The following is a 7,653-nucleotide window of genomic DNA, read 5'->3' as shown; positions in this document are numbered from 1 at the left end:
ATCCTATGGAGGATATCATCCATTAGCACAGCAGCTGTGTCCATTAAAAGTGATACTGAAGAAGAATACAATTATGACACTGATTCTACTTAAACAGGACTTGGCTAGTTGGGCTACTGCTACAAGGCACTAAATGAGCTTCTTCATGTGCTCAGACGTCATGGCCATAGACTCCCGAAAGACGATAGAAGCCTTCTTGATACTCCACAAGGAGTGCCAGTTAAAAATAAATGCAATGGACAGTATTTATTACGGTATTGAGCGTTACCTTCTAGAACACCTTTCAAATGAGACACTGCCAGGACAAGTTGAACTGTGCTTTAATGTGGATGGCGTGCCACTGTTTAAATAGAGTAAAACATGCTTCTGGCTCATTCTTGGTCAAATTCCAGACTGTCAGCCATTTATTGTAGCACTGTACGATGGGTCCAGCAAGCCTGACAATGTTGAGGAGTATTTACAAGATTTCTTGGAGGAGTTGCAACAACTCTGTCAAAATGGCATTTCATTCATTTGGTTCACACAGTTACAGTGAATGCCATCATCTGAGATGCACAAGCCAGGCCATTTCTAAAATGTATTAAAAGTCACAATCGTCTGCATGGATGTGAGCGATGTGTTGCAGTAGCACAAATGATCGAGGTAAGGGTAGTTTACTTGACAAAGGGACCGACTGAAGAAAGAAGAGATGAGGTATTCAACCGAGTTAGATACCCTGACCATCAAAAACAAATATCACCTCTTGTTAGAGCTGGTATTTTGTGTGTGAAACACTTCCCCCTTGACTACATGCACATAGTATGCCTTGAAACCATGAAAAGACTGCTGACATTCTTGTGGCATGGGCCAGCTATCTGTCGACTGAGTAAGGCTAAGAGAGAGCAAGTAGAAACTAACATAAGTGAGTTGAAGGGAGCTTTGCCCGCAGAGTTCTCAAAGCAGCAAAGAAGCATGGAAGACTTGGACAGGAGGAAAGCCACTGAGCTACGTCAGTTCATGCTCTACACACTGAGCTACGTCAGTTCATGCTCTACACAGGACCGTTAGTCTTAAAGGATGTGCTTCCTGATGACCAGTACCATCACTTTCTTTGTCTGAGTGTTGGTATGAACATTCTTTTGGGTGAAGCAGATGAGAAGAGAGTTTTATCTAGGATCTAGGATAACATTCAAACACTTGTCAGATGATGCTGTGAACTTCCAGAGCTCTTTGAACCACATATGTTTTCCATTTGAGAACCACTTACAGGTTATCAAAAAATTGTTGAGAAGCGGCAAACAACCACTGGTGCAAGTCACAAAAAGACTTGCTGAAAGACAATGTACTGAAACGCATGTCAGACGATCCCAAAACACAACCCGATTTGTCTTTGAAAAGCCATGCAACTCAAAGCTCTTCAACATCATGGGCCCCATTTCAACGATCTGAAACGCAAGTATCAAACGCGAAACGCAAGTAACTTTGTGGGTGGATCTCGACGCAAATCTAAAATGTGTTGGTCTGAAGTCGCTTCATTACTCATAGGTGTGGTTTGGGCGTAACGTGAAATAAACCAATCAGAGCGACATCTCACATTCCCTTTAAGAGCAGGCGCGCTTGTTCCATGGCGGATCGCTATTATAACGGCGGATTTGCCAGGAGCGGTTCACAGCCGAGGAGACTGACGTTCTCGTCAGGGCCGTAACACACAGAGAAGTGACATTGGGGATGGAGAAACACACACAGATTAGCTTCGGTTAAACAGGCGTATGATAATTTGGGTAAATGTGTAAGCTAGATTTATGCCTATTTTTCACATCTTCATGGACACAATGATTTCCCTCGTGTGGAATATTTTTCCTTGTAATAATGTATGGTTTTCTAAAAATGAGAACTGCTGTGTCTGTGTGTAAAAGAGAAGCAAAGTGTGTGTGTGTTGTGCACACGCTACATTATGGCCAAGCATGTGCGCCCTTAAAACAGCCTCTGAATAACATGCGCCGCTGACTTTAGACGAGGTTTCTCCTGGTCAGTGGCGGAATTGTTTTCTGAAACTGCAAAATAGCACCAGGGAACGTTTGCGCCGGATCACGCCTCCTCTTTTCGCTGAACCGCCCCCGGGAGCGCAAGTTCATTCCCTAATTTACCGACGTGCGTCTGTGGAGGGAAAAGTCCGCTGTGCGCCGGTGAGAAATAGGAATGATACATGCGTCGCTGTACAAAGTCAATTGCGCTGGGTGCAAGATAGAGGGCCCAGGCCTGGGTCACAGACTCGCTGCTTTCCATGAGGATAGGGCCCCATGTTTGTTAGCAGTGACTTGACAGTGGAAAAGCGAATGCTGACAAACAGAGGAGGTGTTACAAACAACCCTTATAAACAAGGGCTCTGCTATTTCCCCCTGCTGCACAAATCAGAATAACTAGATTTGGTAATGATGATTGATTATTACATTTGTTATATTTTTTGCTTCAGTTCGGTTTGGAAAGACACCTAACACAGTAATTAGAGAACAACATTAAATACACCAGGCGGGTTTAGTCTTGTTGTGGTCTGCATGATCTGACATGGGTGTAATTCATACTAACACAATTCATATAACAATTAACATTTTTTTGTATATACAATTACTAGCATGTATGATACAAACATTTATTACATGGCTTGGTTGAATTCTAATGTAGAATGCGGTGTGTTATTTCTTGATATCAGACGCTGCTGAGGATAACACACCGTTGCCATGAAAAACAGAGCGTTGCTATGGACGCAGGATTCTAACCGTAGAGACGGAACGGACTATTTTCTTTGGCGGAAGCAATACAATCGTTTTTAAATCAATAAACTCCTTTTTAAATCAATATTTTGTGTCAAATTATTGATTTATTTGGTAGGTAGCCATGTAATAAGCGGGATAATGTAGAGCGGGCGGTTGTTATAGCGAATACACCCCTTCAGACTAATTCAAGCTCCGCTCCGCGTCGGGGTCCTGATCAGCCTGTCGGGGGTGTATTCGCGATAACAACCGCCTCACTCTAATTTATCCCTTACTTATATAACATTATTTTGTATATACAAGTACTAGTAAGATGCACAACAATCAGTGGCGGAGCCAGAGGGCTAGTTGGGGTGGCAATTGCCACCCCAAACGAAGTCCTTGCCACCCCTGTTGCCACCCCGCTGAAAACATTACACTGTTTGATTTTTACGAACATTTCCCAAATTTCCCAGCGGACGTGAATGCATCCTTTACGCAGCACGCACAAGCGTGCAGCGTGCTGTTGCTGCTACACTTTTCATTGGTTAAGCAGCTGACACGCAGCTCCTTCGTGCTTCAAAACAAAACATAACGCGGCAGCACACACAGGATCGATGAAGAGCGTTTTGCTGGTATGTACGGCTTTTATTGGTATTAAATTAAACGAAGTACTGTTTAGGGAGACGTTGCACTGTAGTGCACTGCTTAGCATTAATACTTCAATGAGCATTACTAGTCTCGTGAAACTGACCGACTAAGTCACGCCTGCGTGAAGATGCTTAAAACATGTCGTTAGCAAATGTTCAGCAACAATCAGACATTAGGTAGGCTTATTCATATTGACACGTGTAATGCAGAATATTGAACTAATCTTAATAAAACCACCGTGGAGATAGTACAGGGATGCAAACAGCGCGCTTTTCGGCGCCTCGCACTTATTTCACGTCAGTTTCAAGGGTGACTTGGGTCTGAGAGAGTCTGATTATAATTTCACAAAGTCATCTGAAGCCATTCCATAGCTTAATGTGAGGGACAGAAGTCTATTTACATCATTAAATTAAAGTTTACGGAAACTCGTTTTCCCTCCTCTGTGGCTGTCAATCATTCTCCATTCAGTATACAAACAGCGCGCGCGCCTCGTCCGGTTACAGCAGGGTACACGGTAAAACTCTGTCCAATATGATATATTCACATTATAATGCTTGATCTGTAGATAAAAGGCTGTGGATTTGCATAAAATGACTTTATTTTGTGTATTTGTATTTTATATTTGTTGCTGTTTTTAACGACTCGCTACCGTGTGCCTGTTAGATCACACACACCACAAGGACTATGAATCGGCATCAAACGCACAATAACTGGAATTTAAAACTGTGAAGAAACAAATGATCAATAAACTGTTGGACAGATATACACTAGGATCTAGCTCCGCCACTGACAACAATGTCCAATTGCTTTTCCGCTCTTAGAATCAATGGACAGAATTTAGTGTCCTGAAAGTTAAACTTTGTCCTGTTGTTTTATTTTTAGGTGTTTATGTTTCACATTTTACAGTGAAATGCTCCAAACTAACACGTCCATTGTAATATTTCCATGAAGGACATTTTACTCGGAGCCCTCTGGATCTCCATATAAGACAGAGGCAAAGGCCCACATCTCATGAAGCAATGACGGCTACCCCCAGAAGGATGTCCCTGTGTTGTTGTTTTTTCACAGTGTCCTAATGCAGTGGTTCTCAACTCCAGTCCTCGGGACCCGCTGCTCTGCACATTTTGTATGTCTCTCTTATCTGACACACTCAGTTCAGTTCATGGAGTCTCTCCTAACGAGCTGATGATCTGGTTCAGGTGTGTTAAATAAGGGAGACATACAAAATGTGCAGAGCAGCGGGTCCCGAGGACTGGAGTTGAGAACCACTGTCCTAATGTATAAAATTTAACGGAAGTGATTGCAAAGTTCTTTATAAACCATCTTCAAAATTCCATAGATAAAATGGTCTTTTAATTCCATTACTTGTTTGACTTTTTTCAAACTCCACGTTCCCCTAAAATACCAGCCCAGCATCTAGAAATACGTGAAAAATATATTATTATGAACGTTCAAGTGACACATTATTGATTCCCCAAGGGTGCAGTTCAGGTCACGACACCATTGTCACTGTAAGCAGTATAAAAGCTGAAGTAAGCTTCCAGATGATCATTGCCCTGGTCGTGGTAGAGGGAGCAGTAAACACTGGCAGGATGATCATTACAAACCCGATGTAATTCAGAACTGAATGAAGGCTTCTGTTTTCCTCCACAAATCCAATAAGCACAAATGTTAACATTTGCTTTCAGAGTTTAAATCCATCTCTAGAGTGTAATGAAAAAAATCTGCCTTCCGGAATAATGTCTGATTGTTAGTGCAAGTTTATCATCAATTTTAAAGCCATTTAGATATTTAGAAATATATATACGTTTTGTTGTTTCCCCCACAGGTGATCACAGGCTTCATGACAGTGAACGTCAGTATCAAGAAGGTTTGATCGATCCACACCCTAGAATAACCACCGTCACAGTGAGACGTACGTGCTACTGATGCGGGGGGGGGGGTTTTGTGCGTCCCTGAGTGCACTCTCAAACTATAAAAACTAATTTGCTTGTCTCCAAAATGCATACAGTTTTGACTTGTATTTCTAAGATGTCATTTACTGTTGGAGCTAAAGCTATATTTCATGAGTCAGGAGGTGTTTTGCATAAATGTCAACATAATATCCCAAAACTTTTCTGTGATTTACTGTGTTTATATCTTACACTACCATAAAATGAACTATTTGTGCAGGTGAGGTAATACACAGTGAAAATAGGCAAGTATCAGGAAAGAGAATACCTGATTTCTCACCGATGGCCTCAGCTAAGTAAAGTAATGCTTTATGGCCGTGCCTTTCTGCATAGTGAATATAAATCCTGTCTGTGTGCAAAGAATGAATCTTCTGTTTTTGATCATATGTATTGTGTATTATTGTCACTTGGAGGGCAGTTTATGTGCTTTGCAATCACTTCTTCTTTTATACACACTATACCTTAAATACAAACAGACCTTTTTCTAAATCTGAGTTCATACAGTTACAAATATAGAGCCTATAATGTCTGTCATAGCTCTAGAAAAAGCTAAAGTACAGCCAGCTAATTATTACACTGTGAAGTGTTCATCTGAACAGCAGTCTCATACTTCACAGTTTGTAGACCCGGTGTAGCTAACCCTGGTCCTCGAGAGCCTCTGTCCTGCTTGTTTTCCAACTATTCCTGCCTCCAGCCTCTGACTGACAGCACACCTGATCCATTATTAATCCGCAGTCAGCAGGGCAGGGATAGTTTGGAATAAGCAGGAGAGTGGCTCTCGAGGACCAGGGATTTTAGTCACTGTGAATGATTATTATATGGCTACAATAGTTGACTATGTAGAATTGGATTACAAGAAGTCTAAATCTTTGCTACATCCACAAAGTAGTTGAAATAATACAATATTGTTGAATGTTTTTTTATTTAACTACCCTCTTATTTAAGTCTATGTGTGCTTTATGTTTTCATTATCCAGTCAGTTAAGTGTAAGCGGACTAGCAGACATTCTTGTTAACACTTATCTACACGATGGTCCAGAAACATTAAATACAGAATGTCCTAATGCTGTCTTGCTCTTGACGGCTGCATTCGGGAGAGAGCACAGAAGTGAGGGATGTGTGTTAATGGTCTCTTCCAGCCAGGGGGTCGTCCTATCCACAATTGAATTTAATAGGTGGCACCCGACCCTCAAGGAGCGCTTACCCCATGTCAGCTGACAGTAAGAAATGGTATATGTGGTGTGTCTAAAACACTGGCTAATTTGGAGTTTGTTGTCAACCTTTGTTAAAAGTACAAGTATTTATCCAAGTATTGAATGATTATTGATACCATAGTTTTTGCTCGTCTTGCACTTGAGTTTTTGAGACTTTATTTTAGCAGGATATCAGCAGACAAACAAGACTGGGAAACAGTTTCCAGATAAACCATCGAGCCGTACGGGCTGGATAAAGCGTCACATTCAGTTTAGAAATGCAAGTAGTCATGTGTCTGTGTGTGTACAGTTTATTGTGCAGATTTTCTTCTTCCAGGATTCCAAAGGAAGGTGTTCTCCATGCTGTTCGGGCTGAAAGATGAACTACAGCGATGGGCATTCTGGACCCTGGCAAGTCTACATCTTCTATTCAGAGATTGGATTCAGAAAGTGACCTAAAATCCTTTGAAGACTGAAAAGAAATGAATCTGCGTAAGTATGTATATGTGTTTGTGTGTGTGTGTGTGTGTGTGTATATATATAGAGAGAGAATGGTGCTCTTTTTAAAATATATTACATTATTTTGTTTGTGGTGTCACATTTAGATTCAGGATCTTCAGTTAGAGACTGTGTAAACAAAAGTCATGAACAGGTCTGTATTTACCTTTAATTGTTTGTGTGTATTGCTGCATAATATTTCTGTAAATATATATATATATACTGTATATAAAATTGCCACAATAAGCCTTTGATATTAATTGAATTCAGGATTTAATGTCTCACACCATTATATCTCCTTATATACAGTATATATGCCAGTTTAAGATGTCCGTACTAACTCAGTCAGTCACACTGAAAACAAGAACTCAAACGTGGAGTGTATTTGCTTTGTGTTGTTGGGGGAGATGTGTATGGTGTAGTTTTCCCTGTGTGTTTCTCTCTCACTGTAAAGACTCAGAGGTGGAGCGAGTGTGCTGTTGGTGACGGGAGTGATTGGCGCTGTACTTGAGTCTCCTGAACCATGGATCTACATCTCCCCGCTCTCATGGCTTCCTGGACGGACGGACGGACGTGTTCAGTGTTTATGCAGTACGGTGTACACAGTGATTGTTAATCAGTCATAACTTGT

This window comes from Squalius cephalus (genome assembly GCF_949319135.1).
Source record: "Squalius cephalus genome assembly, chromosome: 14".
NCBI lineage: Eukaryota > Metazoa > Chordata > Actinopteri > Cypriniformes > Leuciscidae > Squalius > Squalius cephalus.
The sequence above is the reverse complement of the archived record's forward strand: the minus strand, read 5'-3'. Positions refer to the sequence as shown.